Here is a 21,588-nt window from a genome sequence, read left to right as displayed (position 1 = left end):
ACTTAAAACAGTAACACTGGAATGCCGCGTTTAATGAAACAATAACAACAAAGATTCAACTGGAACAGCCCTATTCAATGGAACAAGATGCCTTAAACAATACAAGCATCCAAATGGACAGCCATGTTCATTGGAACAAGCCTCGTACAGCAATAACAAAGATCCAAATGGCCAGCCGCGTTCAATGGATCAAGTCACCCTGAAACAATAACAAAAATCAAAATAGAACATCTGTGTTCAATGGACCAAGCCTCCACTAAAACAATAAAATAATATAGATTCACATGGAACAGCCTTTTTCAGTTGAACTAGCCCCCTAAAGCAATAACAAAGATCCAAATGGAATTAGCCGAGCCCCACCATCTAAAACAATAAATAGATCCAATGGGAACAGCCGCGTTCAATGGAATAAGCTCCCTCCCCCACTGAATACAATAATATAGATAAAAATTGAGCAGCCGCGTTCAATGGAACAAGCCACCGAAGATCAAAATAGACCAGCCCCGTTTGATGGATCAAGTCCCACATAAAACAATAACAAAGATCCAAACGGAACACCTCTCTAAAATGAAATCTTTCTGCAGTGAATTAATGAAAGAATATAAATAAATAGACAAAACAAAAACAAGGGGGACACCGCAAACAATGGCAAAAAGGGCGGTCAATGGCAAAAGAACACCTGGAGCCTAAATTGGTTAGTACTTCTCTCTCCTTATTCATACCAAGTTCGAAAGTTCAGGACAGTGCTACTGAACGTAGTCCCCACAAGATGAATCCCTATCACACATATTTGAACTTTAGAAAAGTTCCAGTAAATACCGGTATACATAAAAAAAGAACCTCAACGATCAACGTAGGAATGTATCTGGTGCCGTTGAAGAAAGCAGAGCAACAAGAGATTCACATTTAAATACTTCTTGAAATAGTTCAAAGCAGTTCAGCACCGGAGAGATTTCGATGCTACCTATCATAAGTATACGTTCTATTCCGCCTGATACCACAAAAGAGGAAAGAAAAGCACTCAGCTATAACAGGGCTGAAAATAAAATATACTTGCGTCTCATAAACTTTATTGATAAGATGTCTTTTTTTTCGTTTTGCCCGTTTATTTCATCCGTATTGAACACTGTACTGCTATACATTGCCAGGCTCCGTCAGACCGTGCATCCCTGTAGTTGGACCCAGCGTTGATTGGTATATATGTAACGTAGAGTTTAGCTGGAAAATTGTCCGTTTTTCGAGAATAACATTTTTTCGGGTCGAGGAATTTTGTTTAAATTTCAATCATAAATGCGTAAGTATATTTACTTGCGTTTGATTAACAAAAAGTTGTATGTCACCGAATTCATTTTTTCAGTACCATCGATTTTATTTCCCCACCCCCGAGCTGAAATGCGACGTTATTTGGTGGTAATACGCTAAAGTTTCGGACGATTTCGGAAAGTTTGGAACCAGTTTTCGAAACTTTATCGTAAAAATATACGTTCAATGAAGGCATATACTGAAATATATATATAAAATAACCCATCACATATACAGTAAATCGAATTATATATAAAAATGAAGTAAACGCGAAGTTATTTGGTGGTATTTTTAAGTTACGCCGATAGTTTCGGACGATTTCGGAAAATTTGTACTATGGAGTTTATTGTCGACATAATTTCGTTTAATGTCTGCATATATATACTGAAATATAAGAAAGTAACAATTCGAATTATAATAGAAAAACGAAATCCCGGCTAGTTATGAGCTGTGAACTTTCGTTTTTTTTATAATTTATTATAACTAACTTAGTTAGCATTCGAGTTTAATGTGTGATTATGATTAAATTACTCCTGTCAGAAAGCGCATCATATGAAGAAAAAATGATTTTCCACTTTATAAGAATTCGATTTAATCGTGGGATTTACGGTGTTCCGTTAGGGCCAGCGGCTACTCCATGTAAATGGGAAGCCCGAAGGTACGATGGTATGATGGCTAATTGCGACAGTACGGTGGCGAAAACAACGACAGTACGAAGGTGACAGTCTGTTGAACTACTCTTCGGAATCAACTGTTGTGCTTCACCATCGTAGTGTCGCGGTCCGCGATTCACCATCGTAGTATCACCATCCTAGTGTTGCGGTTTACCATATTGTACTGTCGCGTTTCGCCAACGCACTGTCGCAAGTGTCTTTTTTATGATGTTAACCTGACAACAAATATTTTTAACGTTCCATGGCTTGCAATAAGAGCTGATTAAAAATATTTCTTACAAAACAATTAATAACAATTACATGTTTTATTATTCATTTTCTAGCTGAGAGGTTAATTTTGAATATAATATTGTTTAGAAATAACATTCTGTCGGGTGGTATTCGTTTGAATTACACCCTACAGGCTGATATTTATTTTTTAAACCTCATGAAAACAATAGACTGACGGAGACTATTCTTGAACAGTACAACGCAAATAAGGTATATAAAAAGAAAAAAGAGGGTGAAGTGCGACAGTGCGATTGCAAAGCTCGACAGATCGATGGCGAAGCACGACAGTGCATCGGTGACACTAAAATGGTGAAGCGCGACAGTGCGGTGGTGACACATCGATCGCGAAGCGCTACTGTAAGATGGTGAAGCACAACAGTTCAATGGCGAAGCAGTACTGCAGCACTTCACCATCGCACTCTCACAATTCGCCATCATTTTTTGTTTGGTTGATTGTTTGATATGACGTTTTTTCCATTACATATCAGCTGAGCTGCCAATTTCTAACTGTGTGTCAATCGCGATTTTCTGCGACATTATTTGTGAACTTAAACACATCTTCTACTGTAACTCGGAATAGTTGAGTGTTGCTTTTCGATCAAACCTTGCCGCCTGTTACACTTTAAAGAGCGCATATGCATTTCGACATCACAGTGAGCATGATATGTCTCCTGCAAAATCTTGAATACAACAAAGTCGGTACTGTTTAATAATTTTCTCTTTTAAGTTTTCTTTCTAATATGCAAAGGAAGAAACATTATATCAAGTCAGCAATCGAGCTCGAGTTACAAGCAGAAAATCAGTGATGAAAAATATAGAGTATTTCTTTAAACTAAAAAAGAATAAGTAGACAAACTCCGTTAACAGTAAAACTTTAACTTGTGGGTAATTCTTTACCTTTCCTACATACAGCTACAATCCGACATCAAAGGTGCACAGTTATAATATTTTACATTGATATCGTCCATGGATGTACGGTCTCTTTGACCTTTAGAAATTTTTGAAACGGTAACATGCATGAGTCCATTATAACACATGTTCACATTAAATACCAATAATGAAGATAATACAAACTTTTGATGATGTTTTTTTATAGAAGTAATTCCATTAAAATTACGTATCAAAATCGAATGCTAATAAAAATCATTATAATTGAGGTAAAAACTAAAAGTTCGCAACTCAAAACCAGCCGGGGCTATTTTTTTCTACTATTATTCTATTTACTGTATATGTGTTATTTCTTATGTTTCAGAATATGCTTTCGTTGAACGTATATTTTTACGATAGAATGTCGACAAAATCTTCCATAGTACGAGTTTTCCGAAATCGGCCGAAATTTTAGCGCAATTTTAAAAATACCACCAAATAACGTCGCATTTCAGCTCGGGGATGGGGAAACAAAATCGGTGGTACTGAAAAAACGAATTCGGTGACATACAATTTTTTGTTTATCAAACGCAAGTAAATATACTTTCGCATTTATGATTGAAATTTAAACAAAATTCCTCGACCCGAAAAAATGTTATTCTCGAAAAACGGACAATTTTCCAGCTAAACTCTACGCTACGTTTTGTGTAAGTCCGACACTTTAAACCAGTGTGAGTTGTTATTATCTCACAATAAACCGAGCCTGCTGTTATTTTCTTTGGTACGAGAACTTTTTAACAAAGTGTATAATAATTTCCCACAATCAGATTAACATCCCAAATATAGTCAGATTTTTCGCAGAGGTGTCTTTAAGTTTTTCTTATATTTAAATACCAGCTTTGAATAACAATGTAAATACCAGCGGTACCGTTTGCATAAAATTTGTTTCATAAGGTAAATACTTTGGAACTTTGGAAAATATGCACGTACTAAATTTGAATTAGATTATTTTCATTTTAACATTTGAAAATAGGCTTTGCTCACGACTTTATGAATTGTAATAATACGCAAAAGAACATAGTAATTAAAGGAACTGATTTTGATTTATTTACATTTCAAGGTTACTTACTGTCTTAATGTCGTTAAATTAAGCTAGGGTAGTCAATTTTAAAATCTAAAATACAGTTTCAAAACGCTGCTGTTTTTGTCTTCAAGAACAAGAGCGGTTTTCATACGTGAGTTCCCATAGGCAATGTTCGGTAAATTTTTAAAATATATGTGGCAACGTGACGCGCTAGCTAAGTAACCTTTCACTACGCACGTACAAGGCCAGTTTAAATGGAGAAAGCGAGTGCATATGAACTTTAAAACGTGACTGCCACATTTATTGTTATGAAATAAAATTTATTATTTTCTCTCAAATCCTATTTTCCATATATTTGTCATAGATTTGAATATTTGATTAAGAAGGTACAAAGTATTATTGATTCCAATGTTTTAATTTTTTCCATCTATAGCTGTGATTTTATGTGACATTTGAAGAGGTGTTTCTTCTTATAGATGAGTTTGCATATCTTCTATTTGAACAGCTGCTCTTTCTAATCTTGATTATGGTATGCATCAATAAAGGTCATTTGTGAGTTTCAGTCATTTATACTGACCCCGATTTTTTTATTAACAGGTATATCATAGTCAACAAGAAATACGAGACTCCCAAATACGAACTCATAGAGTACTTTGTTACAGTAAAAATATGACAACTATTTTATTAACAAAAATAAATGTCATTTTGTCAAATGCAAGTGTAATTGTTCTGCTCTCGCTGATTGAATTAAACGTAAATTCTGCAAATGCACGACTTTATCTTGTGAAGATTCACGTCTTTATAATGGTTAGCTCTTGGAAATACACAACACAGAGTTCCAATTGTCCATTTCAAAAAAGTCATCAAGGAATCATAGTTTGAATACTCGGGTGCAATTAATCTTTCCTAACAAAATATTTTCATTCATTTTTTTTTTTTGGTTAAGGATATTATTTACAAGAAACCTCTAAAAAGACTTTTAGTTTTTATCTGACAAGTTTATCTTTAAAGTTATTATTTCTGTAAAATTAAGATATCATCTAACTTCTGGTTCTGCTGCACAATGTGTTCTGAAAGTCTGAGAAAGGAGTAAAAAAAGATGATACTACCTTGATCAAGTCCAAGTGAACAGATTCAAAATCTGACAATGTTAACATTTTTTCAGAGAATCGAAATAGTCCAAACCACAGTAGAGGGCCATATATTTAATAGGTTGATCCATTTAAGTTAAAGTATTGTAATTAATTTCCGTTTACTGATCACTATACTATTTCTGATCAGTAGCATAATTAAAAAACTCTTCTATTTTCTGTACATGCTAGTGAGTGAATTTTATCTCTGCAAGAACTGTCATCTTTTACAACTTAACCATCGGTGCATAACGAATGATTTCATGCAATCTGTTGCTTTATTAGTTCATTTTATTGTTTAAGAAATCTAAAACAATTATTATGCAATATCTGAACAAGACGATCTAAAATTACACTGTAAAAATTTAAATTTTGACAATATTTATGTCATTAACTACAATTATATGAAATTAGAAAGAAATTTACCTTTTTAGTAAGTAATCAGTTGAACATTTTCGAACACACTGAAGGCAGTTTTTACCCATTTCCTTTAACACAAAAAAAACTTATATCAGCTGCTCAACAAGCATTTGCATTTATACATTAAAATAACTTTTATACTATTAAACACTATATTTTGCTTAAACCGCAGTTACTTCTGATAAGCATGTCATTGACTATTGTCACAGGATATATCGTGACCGAGACATAAACTATAAAATCATTATGCGAATGTTCATTTTATCACTAGTATTAGCATATTAGCAACCCAATATAATTATTAATCAGATAAACAATTATATCAACTACAAAAAATATTTGTTTCACCTTGTTCAGCTGACACATATTTACCTCATTATCTAGACCTTATCATTTTCTCTATGATAAAAGATACATTGTATTTTGACACAGTTGAAAAGCTTGGACTTGACATTTTTATCTTTTCATGATAATTTTTTAACAGAAGTAGTGTGGTTTTATTTTGCCCTGTAAATACTAGACATGATACAATATTGATTTAATTGAGATCATTACCATAGATTTTACTTTTACTTAGTTTAGCTTTAAATGATACAGGCGATGGAATACGTTTACTTGATATTTTTTATTACTGAGTGGAGTCATGATATTTTTGCCAAACCTTAATTGTTTCCTTTGAATTATATTAAATTTATACACTTACTCTCAGAACATTTCAGTTGAATTCTAAAGTATATCAATATGAGCCGTGCCATGGGAAAATCAACATAGTGGCTTTGCGACCAGCATGGATCCAGACCAGCCTGCGCATCCACGCAGTCTGGTCAGGATCCATGCTGTTCGCTAACAGTTTCTCCAATTCCAATAGGCTTTAAAAGCGAACAGCATGGAGCTTGACCAGACTGCGCGGATGCGCAGGCTGGTCTGGATCAATGCTGGTCGCAAAGCCACTATGTTGGTTTTCCCATGGCACGGCTCATATAGAATTAATTATTGTAGATAAACTGTATGCTCAAGACGCATTTTATGGTGTTTATATACATTAAACTTCTCAAACTAACTTGTTTGCATCAATCATTTGTAAATAAACATTAATATTTATTTTGATATTAAATTGTAATTAAATTGATTTATTCAGTCAGTTATACCATAAAACACAGTTACTAACAGTTTTATCCGTAAATTGTACACATTAGCGAAAAAATAAATCCCCCTAACATCCATTATTTTTGAAATACATACATATAAAACTGCTTTGTAATATTGTATTTTGGTAGTCTCTAAGATATGTAGACTCCAAAACCTCAGACGTCTTCACTAAATCACAGTTTCTTTACTTCTGTCCATTGTTTCCTCGTTTAGACAAAATTGTACCATTTATCATGGAAACTGCATACTTAGTATAACTGAACGTTACATGTACACCGCCGTATGAATACATCCGCGTGTGTCTCTAAATTATATTTTGGTACTTGCAATATGTGTAAATGTCGAGTTTTGCTTACCTCGGCGCTATAGAGCTCGCATTTCGACTACTGTTCATGAATAGACTCGATCACACCGAGACTGCAACATTTTCATTTATGTAGGGTTGGCCGACTTGTGGTTTTCTACTTTTTTGAATGTTATCTTGTTATCTATAAATTTATGTGCAAGATGTGTGTACTTTATTTTCAACGTTTTAAATCTTATATTTGCATGAAGCACTTGAAAACGTACAATTAGTTTTATTTCGACATTAAACTGTAAACGCATTGATTTATATCATCGAAACAATAACAGTTCATTCTAGTATTCTATACGCACAGAAGCTTATAGCCGCTGAAGACGAGCTTTGCGTAACGTAATAGTGCTCGTTTGCTACAAACAGAACGTTGAAGAGTTCATTTTGGTGAATCTTAAAATTTACATAAGATTTGGTATATGCATCACACCAAAACTTTTAAAACAGATGAAAACTCGCCATTATATAAATTGATATTCTATGAATGCAACAGTATCCAAATTAACAAAAAAAGACCATTTAAAGGTATGAAATGAAAAGCTAATGTGCTTGTTTTCCGTATAAAGTCGAATAATTTTTCAGTTATTAACACCCGATTATGCATTTTCAGTGGCAGCCACCCGTGCAATTATTGCATCAAGCGTTATCTCTATGAAAAATATTATGATCTTAATTAAACACAGAATTGATAAATTCATTTAGTACGTCTATGTGTATTTGTAAAGTAATCGTAAATTGTCTTGAACAAATCTCCGTGGACAATTTCGTCCCGTGGAATACTGACTACCTGTCGGAAACACGTGGCAATAGTCTTCAGTTGGTTGAAGTTGGCCAGTATATGGAAGAAGAACAAATGCCAAAACCTGACACAAATGTTGCTTAAATAATAAAAGAAGGCTTTTTAAATTCAGATGCTAGCGAAACGATTGACAATGAAAGGCGGATTAGCATGGAAATGCTAGGTTATTGATAAAATTTAAATTAAATTTTATGTAGTTGTTAAGGATGTACATTAGTTTTTAATGACTCAGGTAAAAATGGTATTGTTGTATTTCTTCTATCCTTTATCGCTGCATTTCTCAATAACGCGCGCGCCAGGACGACGCAACGAAATGTGTTATACAAACCGCCCGCACACCAACGCGACAATGAAATGTCTTAAATCAGAAACTATACACATGGTGGTACTATTAATGTGTATTATTGAAATAAACCAGAATTCAAAATATCAATAAAAAGAAGGAAAAATAAAAATATAACAGTTTGACATGCATTCTGAAGCAAACAATGCTAAAGACACTGTATTACCATATAACTGAATAGTTGATATTTAAGTAAATACAAAAAGTATATCCATTTATCAATGTATGTTTCATTGTGTTATAAACGAAACTCAAATATATAAAATTTGTAAGAATTATTACCTTTTTAACAGAATTTCAATTGAAAATATTCGAACATACTGAAGACAGTTTTCTCCCATTTCATTGAACACGAACATTCCGTGTAGTGATTTTAATTAAGACGATTGAGACTTTCATTTTATACGATTTCAACCACAGTTACTTTTGATTAGCATGTCATTGACTATTGTCACAGGATATATCGTGACCGAGACATAAAAGTTATAAAATCATTATGCGAATGTTCATTTTATCACTAGTATTAGCATATTAGCAACCGAAAATAATTATTAATCAGATAGATAATCATATCAATTATAAAAATCTTTGTTTCACCCATATTTTCCTCACTACTAAAGCCTTCTCATTTTCTCTATGATAAACGATACATTGTATTTTGACAAGAGTTAAAAAGCTTGGATATGACATTTATACCGTTTGATGATGTCTTTTTAAACTGGTTGTTATAAAAGAAATAATATAGCTTTATTTTGTACTGCGTATGCTCGAAATGATTTAATTTATTTAATTGATGGTTTCTGTTTAAAGTTATTACTGTAGGTTGTGCGTCTTTAAACTATAAAATAAACTAACATGTGCAAAATATTGTTGATTTTTACTGTTTGTTTAGCTTTAAATAACACGAGCGATGAGACACGTGCACTTGATATTTTTATTACGGGATGGAGACAGAATAATTTTTTGTTAAATCTTGACTGTTTTGTTTTCAGTTAAATCAGATTTAATGTCGTGTGCGCATAAATTGTTGGAAAAGTCTTTGCCAACATTCTGATATATTTATGTAGGTATGAAAGAAGTTAAAACAATTGTATTAGTGTCTAAAGATATATAAAAGAAATGAACACATTGAATATTCATGTAACATGATATTCTAAACAGATCATGTTTCTCTGAACTAGTGTTAAAAGTAAATGTATAATAATACATATACTCATCAGATTATTTATAAACATCATCAACAACATTCTTTTTGCAAAACTTGCATTTTATATGACATAGGAAAAATTCTATAAATTTCGTAGGAGACAAACATGCATTCTTGCCTTGTTCAGGTTAATCACAAGTGAAATATGGGCAGCAGATCATCAACTACAACAATCCATGACATATCTTATAAGTAGTCAGTAAAATAGATAAGTATTAAATATTTTTAGTAGTATAAGATTCTTTTACATACAATAAAGTCAATGAATTTGTGTTTTTGTCATTTAATGATTCACAAACATGGAGCTACTGCGTGGTAAAGGAAACAGTGATAAAAATCATGATATACCATGAAATGTGCACAAGTCGTAAAAGACAATTAAACCTAACCCTTTCATGTACAGCCTCAATCAAACCGAGACTGCTTTTATATTACTTTTGAAAGGATATTTTCGTAGATTTTACTAAATGATATCATCATAGGCGGTGTTATGACTGTAAAGATTCGTTGATAGAAAATTAAATGAGTTTTTGACACTTGGGGATATTATGAAAATCCAATTTTTACAATTAATTATATAAATAATAAGTCAGGTTTTCACGTGGTATATTGTAATAATCTAAACTAGTGAATGCTAATTTATTATTAATATGAGACTCTCACTGTGTTCCAGTGAAATTTAGTAACAGCTGAAACAGTTTTGGAACGAACGCATATTAACAATCCAGCGAAAATTTACCCTTTGTGAAAAAACTGATATCATAGATGAAAATCATTTTGTTTTAATATATCCTGTGTATACTGAAATGAAAGAGTATATGTTTATAATACCAAAATATGAGCAAATGAGCTATAGAAGGATATACCCATGAAAAATAAATATGTGAGCCGCACCATGAGAAAACCAACATAGTGCATTTGCGACCAGCAAGGACCCAGACCAGCCCGCGTATCCGCGCAGTCTGGCCAGGATCCATGCTGTTCGCTTTCAAAGCCTATTTCAATTAGAGAAACCGTTAGCGAACAGAATGGATCCTGGCCAGACTGCGCGGATGCTCAGGCTGGTCTGGATCCGTACTGGTTGCAAATGCACTATGTTGGTTTTCTCATGGTGCGGCTTATTTCACATTATGAAAGAGAATTAGTAAGATGGAATGGGTTTCGGATATCATATTTTAAAAAGCAAAAGGAGTGTATCGATTTTAATTTACATCATTTTGTTATTTATGAGGTAAAGGCCAAGTGTTAGCATATATATTAATAATACGCATAATCATTTGTTATTAACTACTAATATCATTACTATTTGTGAATATGCCGGGAATTTTTTGCAGCCAACATTAAAGTTATCTGATGGACTTATAGATAATTTCTATATACTTATACATAAAATTTGTTCTCAGATATTAAAGGGCAGAATAATAGTTTTTCTTTAAACACTTTACATGTATTCAACATGAATTTCAAAGACGTGGAAAATAACAAATTAAAAAATTTCAGAAGATGGTAACTTGAAATGTATATTAGCCTTTTTGTTTGATTTTGGCTCAACGTCACGTTGAACCAATTATAGATTATATGGTGACATTCCATCTGCGGACGGTAGGGGAAGACCCTAGTTGCCCTTCCAAATATTATTTCGCCTATTTCAGACACTGGTAGGCACATGGATGAAACGTCCGACCTTACGCAAGCCACATGAAAGAACTTTACACCCCGAGCGAGGTTTCTAAGTCACATAGGTGAGGAATAAAATGCGTATGTATTTTTCTGTAAATGTGATTTAATCCTAAATCAGCGTTACTTTGTTTTGTGTAAGATATTTACAGATTCCTTTGTGTATAACGTATTGATCACTCAAGAGAAATATGAAGCCAACGTTAATTGCAAAAATTCACATAAAAAAGCTCCGTTAGAAGAAAACGGCATGAATAATAACGTAAATATTTAGCAAAAATTAAAACCAACAAACAGGCATTTTAGCTTTTTCAATTATAGTATTTTATGTGTACTTATTTAATAACAATAGTAAACTTACGTATTAAAAACTGAAAATTACAGATATATCTGAGTGACTAAAAGCCTACCTTTTCCCGACTTTGTCAGGTAGCCAGGACTTCGTTCTTCATCCGATCTTCTAATTGTACCATGATAGTAACAAACTTGTATATTTATCCTTTTCCGTATAGAATTTAAATATTACATATTCTTTTCCATTCATAATGTCATCGTTGTTTTATTCAAAACTTCTTTCGCAAGAAAAATAAGTGAACAATACATAAATTCAACAATATAGATAAGGATGTCAGAAATTTAATGCCCGGTAACTGCTTCAGCTGTGTATCTTTCGGCGAATAAATTCGTTACCGTAGTAACAAAATATGTACAGACGGTACAAAATACCTGAATACGCTATATTAATGAATATATAGCAAAAGGGCCATAGGTGAACGGTCATACGACATTTATTATCAAGTAAAGACTATGTAAACATTAAACTGTCATGCATTATTGTTTTACATTATTCACAAAAACTTCGCCATATAATGATTCTTAAAGCGGCATGTCTCTAGATCTTCATCATAATGTCAAGTTTGTTTTAAGGTATTGGACCTGTAGGTACACTCAGCAACATCCAAGTGATTAAGATTTCTCGTTACGCAATCATTCGGCTTTCTTCGGTTGTGTATATAGCTCAAACCGCATCGACTTTCCGTTAAAACAGGAGACTGCGACTACCGCATACGGAGTTTTGCCGAAGAACATGTAATATGGCGATTATCATATTGTCCGCTTATAGAAAAGTCTATAAAATACAGAAAATCGTCATAAATCAATATTCCTTCAGGCCAAATTTGTTTGGAGTAAGCTATAAAATAAAGCTGAATTATTTCTCATGAACGTGTAAGTTCGTACCTAATGCAGTAACTATATTTTTTTTCAACATATTTTATAGTTTTCATTAAATGTTGAATCAATGAATACCTTCTAAAATTCGCTGAATCGCCTTTGTGTTACCGTAACTAATTATAACAAGAAATATCTTTAAAAATGATGGTCGGCGAATTGTAATAAGGAAAGAAGTTTATGAATTTTTCATCTAACATTCATCTTTCATCTAACATTTTTCAAATTGTTAAACTAAACACCGCACTTTAACAATTTAAATGGTTCTCTTTTATTTTTTCGCAAAGGTTTCGTAGGGTTGCAATTTTGTTTCGTTTATCCTTTGACGAATAATTACAGCAGTAGTTTGATGAAGATTCATGAAGCGGTTCATGAGAAGAGGTCATTAAACGTGTTTATATATTTAGCTAAATTGGTCCCTATCCCCATTTGTAACAAAATAGCAGGAGACCTTACTGTATTGTTACACATCGAGTTTGATAAAAGTCCATTACATTTTAGTGGTTAATGCGAAGAAAGGCATATCTACTTTTAGCTATAGTGGTCCCAAATAGGACCCAAGTTCCTATATAAATAAATTTAGAAGAGGACCTTATAATGATGCTCCAAACCAAGTATGACAAAGATCCACCAAGATGTTCATGAGACGCTGTATAAAGGCATTTCTAGTTTTAGCTCTAGCAGCCCATAAAAGAGGTCAAATGTCCCAGCTGAACAAAGTTGGCTGCGGGCCTAATAAAGATGCTACAAATCAAGTTTGATTAGAATACATGAGAAAAAATCAATTAAAGGATTTTTTTATTTATTATTTTTATTTATTTCTAAAATAGGCCAACTGATCCCGCTTTAACAAATGCATAGTCTTTGGACAATGACGTCACAATGAAAAGTGAATGTCAAGCAATACACACGATTGTAATTATTTCAATATTTCTGTTTCATAAGCAAAGTTTGGCCGTCTACATATATCACATAGATAAACTGTATGCAGCGTACCTTCACTTCAGTGTAATGAGATTCAGTCATTATATAGCATATATATAATGAAACAGATTTCAACATTTGCATACCATACTAAAGAAAAATATTCATATATAATAAATCAGTTAAATAATTAAATATTAAATATATCAAAGCAAACAAGTACTCATTTTAATATGCAATCTGAATAAGTCACAAAAGCAAGAAACCTTTCATATACAGACGACAATTGTAACAAGGAAAATCTTTTAAAAAGCACTTCTCTACATAAAAGAGATCTTATCACACACTTATTCATGTGATACGCAGACCGTATTCAGCTCTTTCTTTAATTTGATATATGTTGGTATTTGAAAAGGGTTTTATCATATTTATTAAACTTACTTATCATTTTGAGATATATCAATATTCTTGCTTAATATACTGAGCCAAAGTTAGCTTTAAAACTGTGAACAGCGTCGTTTAGGATAAACGATTTGTCTACATTTCACTCAGCGTAGCACAATCAACAGGGTGAAAGAAATTGACACTCTCGTCCAATCAGGCAGCGTGTTGCATAAATCTTCCATTCGGATAAGTTATCTATAATGCGTTATCAAGTAGTTTGATTTGCAAACTGAAGTCACGTGGCATAAGTAGCGAAAACGAATTTAGACGGCGTCGCCGAAAAATATTAGATCACATTTATATAGCTCTCTTTTTCATGTTGTACAACACTTCCAAAAGTACATTATACCAGACATTGACAACAACAGAAATATTTCTCATTCTAAATAATACAATGAATATATGAAAAAGGCATACAAACATAAAGCAATCTGTACGATAGAATTAAGGTTGCTCTTAAGGTGTTGTGCAACAAAACTGGATCTTCCTTTCGAGTAGGAATATCTGCTATTAAACTGTTACTAGAAAACAACCTGTAGCCACTTGTAAAGCTGACATGTCTGAAGTTAAAGGTAACCGCAAGACTCTGTGTAATTTGATTGAAGTAACAATGTTTGATTATATTTACAATTATTTACGTCATAATATAATTTAAAATATATAAATATCGTAAGTATGTAAATTCAAATTTCTGATTTACTAAATAGATTGTCAAGTATATGAATGCATGGTCTGTTCAAAGTCCTTACTCATGAAAAAATTAAATTAGCATACCAATGACGAAAGCATAATTTTACTGTAAAATCATTTAATTTCGTGTGCACAAAATTTGGAAATGGTTTTATATATCAGAAAACTAAAATGTTAGAATTTTTTGGTTATGATAGGTTTTATGTCAGATTCTTGTCGAAGAAAATACATGTTAATATTTGACGCTGATGGCTGAAAGGTCTAAAGGTTAGTTTTATTAGTATATCCACCGTACTGGGCATGTATTCATTGAATGTGTCTATTTCAGAGGCTTAAGAATGGCAAATATTCAAGTTCTTTATATCACGTCTAATATCATAAAAAGATGTTTAAATTCATTTATTGACAATCTCAGATGTTCATATGTTTTAACAGACATTAACCTCAATGTAAACAACTTATCTGCATGTAAAAGGGACGAAATTCACCAGAAATGACCAAGGTAAACTCTGAAAATTACGAAGTTTAAAAGTAACTTCCTTTAGATTTTAATTCAAAAGAGTGTGACTCAATGCAGACTTGGAGCGCCGGTATAAATTACAGGCTCCGGTACATACCGGATTAACTAAATTTGAACGAAAATATCTTAAATGTATATATTTTGTAACCATGGTGATACTAACCCTAACCTTTAGTCAGTATTTTATGCATATTGTACACTAAATGCATGCGGACATGCAAAAATATGCATATTTTTGCCGTGCGCTACAACTGATAATCACTTTCGGGCATGCGCAGAAGACCGCTCCAAGTCTGCAATGAGTTACATCGAATTCAAAAAGTATTAAGATTTATCTAAAATAACTTAAGATTAAATGAACGAAATATTAGTGTTATTATTTTATTCACATGCAGTAGTTCTAAAATCATCTTATAAATAATTAGCGAAACTGTATATGAATTTCGAGCAAACTTTGATGTCATCAGATACCTTAACCCGTCCGCAACAATAATGGTAATACAATATTTTCTTACGAATACTTGATGTTTTTGATTCTAATTTCTAACGTTGTGATACACATGTTTAATGTACAACTCTTTTACATTAGAAATATACGCTTTCAAGTTTGAATATGTTTAATGTGACGGGTGATGGGCTCTATGATACATGGCCTGAACTGCTTTGGTGTTTGTCTTCTGCCTATAACCTCTGATCCCCTGTCTAAACTCCAGTTTGTTTAGTTCTACCAATTGCCCATTGTTTTTGTTTCATTAAGGGCAATCTTATTGTTTTAACTAGAGTCAATACGCCGTATTTCATGGAAATGCACTCCGTGTATCATTGAAGGTTCCAAAAACACCGCCATACGAATCTGCGTGTGTCCCTAATAATATCATGATTTAGTACTTGTAGCATGTGTAAATGTTGAACTCTTCTCAATCCGGGGCTAGAGGGAATGGGTGGTATTTAGCATTTCCACTTCCGTCCATAAACAGGCCCAAGAAAACCGAGCCTGACATTTTCATTTATGTCGTATTGGGCGACCTGTGGTTTTCCACTTTTTCTGCTGCGTCTGACGGCCATAAAAATTCTCCTCGTACTTTCAATCCGAGCTTGTAATATTTCGATCTCTTAGATCTTTCAGCGCGGCCTTTATGTTGTGTTAGTGTACTGTTTACTTTTTTAGCTTGCAATACTCCTGTTTCTCTTGCTTTGAATATTGTTTAATCACATCTTGGATATGGTATCTGGTTTACAATTTTGTCTTTTGGCAGTTTCTCACGGTTACTAATATGCAGGCTCAATGTCCTCAGACCCTTCGCTAAATTCCAGTTTGCTTAGTTCTGCCAATTATTTTCGCCTTTTCGGCACACCTATTATTTTAACTGGGACCATTATCGCTTTTCATGGAACTGCACTGTGTCATTGAACGTTCCATGTACACTGCTGTATACATCTGCGTGTCTCTCTAAATGGCATTATGGTACTTGTAACATGTGAAAATGTTACCGTCATTGAACAGGCTCAATCAAATCGTGCCTGCAATATTTTCATTTATGCCATATTTTGCGACCTGAGGTTTTCCACTATTTCTATTTGTTGGAGCCCTTTATGGTGTTTCTCTTTCTGCTCTGTCCTCAGCGAATACTTTGACTTCACGTTTGTATGCTTCTTTAGTTTTGATTTTCATTTATTTGTACACGAACATGTCTGTGCTTTACCTGCAATGCATTTTGCTACTTTATGTATCGCCGTGTACGACAGTCTCCAAAAAATGATGCCAGGAAGTTTTATTGAATGTTTTTACTTCTTGAGGAGCTTCAGACAATGTTAGAGGGGTTAATATGACTGCATATGCTGTAATACAAATGAATGCTGCGATTCCAAATATGAGCATTTGTGGTAAGGTGTCATTTTGTCATATTATTTGTATGTATATGGAATACCATATGGAAGCAGGATGGCAGCCTGTTTGCATATGAATCAAGACTTTGCCATGTTTGAGGTCACTACGCCTCGAAACATGATCCTAGATGGAGTATTCTTGGTACGGTATACCTTACTGTTATAGCTCTTACAGTTTTAGGCCCTGGTAGTAGGATATGATATGCTTTGAATAGGATATTTTTCTGCCATTACTAAACTTGGTAAGGATCAAATCTGTTGCTAGTCACCTTTGAGAAATGTATTTCGTTGTCACCAAGTTGTTGAGGAGCTACATTGTATATTCAGATCCGAGGTCTATTTTCAATAAGGGATCTGTACACGAGCGCGCCTTCCGAAGACTGCTCCTGGGGAGATATATTGGAAGAGAGCCATATACGATGAGAAAACCAAAGTGTGTATTAGCATTGGGAGATTACTTTATGAACACTGCCATGTGACGTTGGAATATGACCCTCTAGAAACATTAAGCAGACCAAACACAGCCAGAAAATCAAAGTACAAACCAGAACATACATGTCAATGCAAAGTGCAGACTTTATATCTATAATCAAATTATGTTTCCATACATTATTGTTTTCAGATTTTTAACTCACTAATGTCATGTTTAAGTCTCTCGTTGTTATGATATGCCCTTTACTTTAAATGGCTATTATAGTTAAAAATTATATAGCAAAACGCGGAAGCCTGTTAAGTTCAGACAGCCTCAGTAACTCAAATAATTTTAAATCACCCTAATATAATATGAGCCGTGCCATGAGAAAACCAACATAGTGGGTATGCGACCAGCATGGATCCAGACCAGCCTGCGCATCCGCGCAGTCTGGTCAGGCTCCATGCTGTTCGCTTTTAAAGGCTATTGGAATTGGAGAAACTATTAGCGAACAGCATGGATCCTGACCAGACTGCGCGGATGCGCAGGCTGGTCTGGATCCATGCTGGTCGCACACCCACTATGTTGGTTTTCCCATGGCACGGCTCATATGTAACTACAAGAATATAAACTGTAAATCAATACACCTACCTATCGTAATATCCATTAAGGACTCTCCGGTGTTTCATCTAAAAAAATATATTCCACACCAAAAGAATATATTCGACTTAGTTTAACACCGAGACTTAAAATGACCACCCTTAAGACATATAGGGAGCAATTTATTCAAATTTGGTCTGCCTCTGTCGCTGAAATGTCAAGATATGAGTACTATAGAAAAATCAAAAAATCATTTTGCTGTTAAAAATACCTAAATCTTAAAAGAAATCATACGTAAAAAAATGAAAGTACTTGTTTGAAATGTTCGCACTCTTGAGCTGTATACATAGAGAAAATCATTTGTTTAATCTATGTTGTAAAAGAACTATAGAATCAGAATATCATTTCCTCTTGTGTACTAGATACACTAATACACGTAACATATATTTTGGCCTAATTTCATTAAACAAAATCTCATCAATGATGTCTACAAAAAGTAAAGATCTGTCATTTAAAACTGATAAATACTTTAGCGACGCTTTGAAGTTTCTTGCTGATACTCTTGTTGCAGCAGTTATTGTTTCATAGTTTGCAATTTGTTTTGAAAAATGTATGTTTATTGTTGTAAACGTTGTCGTATTATTGATATTACGTATGTATTGCCGACTTGCAATGAAAGAACTGAAAACGTACGTCATATGCAGAGTATTCTGCAGTTACAGAATGAATAATCATGCAAAGGTTCGATCATTACGCTTTAACAACGAATGAGCAAAAACATTTTTTTTTTGCATTTGAAAGTGTAAGTTTCAGAAGAAGTTCGGGTAGAATTCTAAGGTAGATATTTTACTACATGATGGACTTTTAGTAGAATTACATAAATAATACTATAGGCTATAACAATATACAATAATTGCAGAAAGTCTTTGTAACCCCTCTCGACATGAAACATGTCAAACCAATCTAGTTGGTTATATAGTAAAATGAGCAAGAAACAGAAAATTAAGGTATGATAAGAAACCTACAATAATGTACAATTCGCAACTAAAATGCATTATTTTTTCTCACCTAAACTGCCATTTTTTCTCTGATTATTTTAATATATAAATGATTAATCGTAAGCAATGCAGATAGACGTGACAACATGTTAAAGAAATCATTTGGATCTGAAGAATGATATCTAAATCAACTTAGTATGTATCTATTGTTTTTTAAGCAATGGAAAAGCTGCACTGGTTTTATAGATATGTAGATATATAAAGGCTTTTATGAATAGGTATAGCTATATTAAGGCTAAACTTGTTTTTAAAATATGCAGAGCTATAACGAGACTGCACTGGTTTTTGTACATATGCATAGCTATATAAAGGCTACGCTTGTTTTATAAATACTCAGACTATATCAAGTTTATAGTGGTTTTAGAGATATGCATAGCTATATAAACGCTACACTGGTTTTATAGATATGCATGGCTATATAATGACCACGCTTGTTTTATATATATACATACCAATATCAAGTCTATACTGGTTTTAGAGATATGCATAGCTATATAAAAGCTACACTGGTAAATATGTATGGCTATACTAGAACTACATCTGTTTTATAAATATGTATAGCTCTATAAAGGACTACATTTGTTTTATAAATATGTATGGCTATATATAGGCTCCACTGGTTTTATAAATATGCATAATTATATAGAGGCTGCGCTGGTTTTATACATATGTATAGCTATACAAAGGTTTTACTGGTTTTATATATAGGCATAGCTACTCGTATTCAAAGGCTACACTAGTTTTATAAATATGCATAGCTATATCAGGACTGCACTGGTTCTTTAAATGTGCATACATATATCAGATATAAAACAAGGCAGTGGTGAGACACAAAAACTCTTTCTTAATCGCCGCAATATTTCTAAGTTACAGGACTTTCCCCGCCAGGTGTGTTCCCAACATACGAAATGTACTGACTGAAACGATATTTATGACACAAAAATGCTCGTGTAATTTCATATATATATGAAAAGAACAAAATGAACCATATTCACATGTGCTCAATTATTTTGATATGTAGAATGAAGAACAAGAAGAGCAACACGGGCAAATAGACAAAAAGACAAGAGAGTATTAAAGCACTACAGAACCAGTGGGTTTTAAGAAACTCATTTCTTGGAGTCCTCCATTTGTTCCGTCTAACACAATTAACATGGAAAGCGCAGTGTCCAGCTGCAACCACTTATTCAGACTCACGAATTTTCAAATATCTCATAAGAGCATAAAACAAGGCAGTGGTGAGACACAAAACCTCTTTCTTAATGCTCCCTAGTAGTAATTTGATACTCTACGTTCCAAGTTAATGCATTGTTCCGTATATTTCAATACATAAAATTCTACTTAGGAGTTTGGTTCAAGGAGGCTACATTCTTGTAATGTAGCTTTTCCTATTACATCTTTGTCTTTGTATTAGACTGTCTTTTCTATGGAAAAATAAACAAAAGTTTGTTGAAAGTGGAGTATAACCTTTTGTATTATTTCTTCTAGACAAACATGTTCAAACTCACGCGTAAACAGAAAAAAAGAAGTGTGAACTTTTTTATGTGAAGTGTCTCTTAGCAGTTGTCATTTATATTATATCCCTTCATTTTGGGGAATTAATGTGTGAGGAATGTCACGTAACATTTGCTCTATGTATATCCCGTCAGTATGGAGACGCGTTAACTATTTTGTAGGAAGTGTCTCTTAGCAGTTGCCCCCTGTATTCCCTGTCATTTTGGGGAAGTGGGCGAAAATTGAATAATTCTATGAGGAATCTTTCATAACAGTTGTCATCCCGGGGAAGAGTGAACTGTCCTGTGAAAAGTGTCTTGTAACAGTTGGTCTGTATATCTCGTCATTTTCCAACAATAATTCTATGAGGAATCTTTTATAACAGTTGCCATCCCGGGGAAGAATGAACTGTCCTGTGAGAAGTGTCCTATATATCTCGTCATTCAACAATAATAAGAGTGAACTGTCCTGTGAGAAGTGTCCTATATATCTCGTCAAACAACAATAATTCTATGAGGAATCTTTCATAGCAGTTGCCATACCGGGGAAGGGTGAACTGTCCTGTAAAAAGTGACCTGTATATCTCGTCATTCAACAATAATTCTATGAGGAATCTTTCATAACATTTGCCATCCCGGGGAAGAGTGAAGTGTCCTGTGAGAAGTGTCCTATATATCTCGCCATTCAACAATAATTCTATGAGGAATCTTTCATAGCAGTTGTCATCCCGGAGAAGAGCGAACTGTCCTGTGAGAAGTGTCCTATATATCTCGTCAGTCAACAATAAGTCTATGAGGAATCCTTCATGGCATTGCCATCCCGAGGAAGAGTGGATTGTCCTGTGAGAAGTGTCCTATATATCTCGTCATTTTCCAACAATAATTCTATGAGGAATCTTTCATAGCAGTTGCCATCCCGGGGAAGAGTGAACTGTCCTATGAAAAGTGTCTTGTAACAGTTGGCCTATATATCTCGTCATTTTCCAACAATAATTCTATAAGGAATCTTTCATAACAGTTGCCATTCCGGGGAAGAGTGAACTGTCCTATGAA

General features: G+C 33.6%; 1 protein-coding gene across 1 annotated transcript in view; it reads right to left on the bottom strand.

The window, feature by feature from the left end:
* Nucleotides 1-11,985, bottom strand: part of LOC123548573 (uncharacterized) — a 33,109-nt gene extending 21,124 nt beyond the window's left edge. The window contains exon 1 of the mRNA XM_045335940.2: nucleotides 11,688-11,985. The gene's annotated coding sequence lies outside the window, so the exon portion shown is untranslated. The remainder of the gene's footprint in view (nucleotides 1-11,687) is intronic.
* Between the last annotated feature and the right edge of the window lie 9,603 nt (nucleotides 11,986-21,588).

This window comes from Mercenaria mercenaria, chromosome 6, assembly GCF_021730395.1.
Source record: "Mercenaria mercenaria strain notata chromosome 6, MADL_Memer_1, whole genome shotgun sequence".
Lineage (NCBI taxonomy): Eukaryota > Metazoa > Mollusca > Bivalvia > Venerida > Veneridae > Mercenaria > Mercenaria mercenaria.
This window is presented reverse-complemented; position numbering and strand designations above follow the sequence as displayed.